The sequence below is a fragment of the Dama dama genome, chromosome 30, assembly GCF_033118175.1.
Source record: "Dama dama isolate Ldn47 chromosome 30, ASM3311817v1, whole genome shotgun sequence".
In the NCBI taxonomy this organism is placed as follows: Eukaryota; Metazoa; Chordata; class Mammalia; order Artiodactyla; family Cervidae; genus Dama; species Dama dama.
Genome location: NC_083710.1, coordinates 70,264,333 through 70,265,135, shown reverse-complemented (window position 1 = coordinate 70,265,135; position 803 = coordinate 70,264,333). Strand labels below are relative to the sequence as shown.

Sequence of the window (803 nt, the reverse complement as noted above, 5' to 3'; positions counted from 1 at the left end):
TGAATCTTCTTTGGCTGGAAGTTTAGACTGGCTTCTTGGTTTACAAGCATGGAGCAGAGATTTTATTTTTCTGAGAACGAGTTACTGGTTCCTGCTGAGTGAGAATACTGAAATGGAATGTCACTACTCAAAGCAGTAAGACTAAGATTGTCAAGTGATCTGTCCCCTGTCACTGAGATAGAGCATCAGTACCACTGTCAGGACTTCTCTGGCATATGACACAAAGCAGAGTTGCAGAAATCAGAGTGGGGAGCATACGTGTATCTTCACAAAAGCACACACTGTAATGTGGATGGAAAGGTACATGGTGTATCGCTTCCTGGTCTTTTGGCTAAGATCAAGTGTAGTATCTGTTCTTACCTGTTTAATATCTGATGCGTCTTCTATCAAAGACAACGTACTCTCTGGATTTTTGGAGCAGGGAGTTGGAATAGGAGCTTGCTCTATTCTCTCCATGTGTCGACCTAGTATTGCAGTGCCTCCAGCAACAGTGCAAAAAAGAAAAACAGAAAGAAAGGCACATGGTGTGAGGGGACTCAGTGCAGTTTCTTCTCCTTGAAAATCTTGATTAGATGTTGAGCAATCCTGTGTCAGGCAGGCTTTCGGATTTGTGATGCAGCTCTAGGCTTCATGGGCAAAAGAACAGCCACACCCAGATACACAGGAGTCCTTTATCAATTTCTGCAAACACCAACCCCTAGTCCTTCCTTCAGACCAAGTTGGTGATGTGCCTCCTCCTTCGGCTGTCCTAAATTACTTTCAGTTACACGTGTGTGCAAGTTACCATTTACACTTCCTTCTTC

General features: G+C 43.8%; 1 non-coding gene across 1 annotated transcript; it reads left to right on the top strand.

The window, feature by feature from the left end:
• The first annotated feature begins 311 nt into the window (after positions 1 to 311).
• On the top strand, positions 312 to 501 carry LOC133049769 (U2 spliceosomal RNA). The gene has a single exon (XR_009691457.1). It is a non-coding gene; the product is annotated as a U2 spliceosomal RNA (small nuclear RNA).
• Positions 502 to 803: the final 302 nt, after the last annotated feature.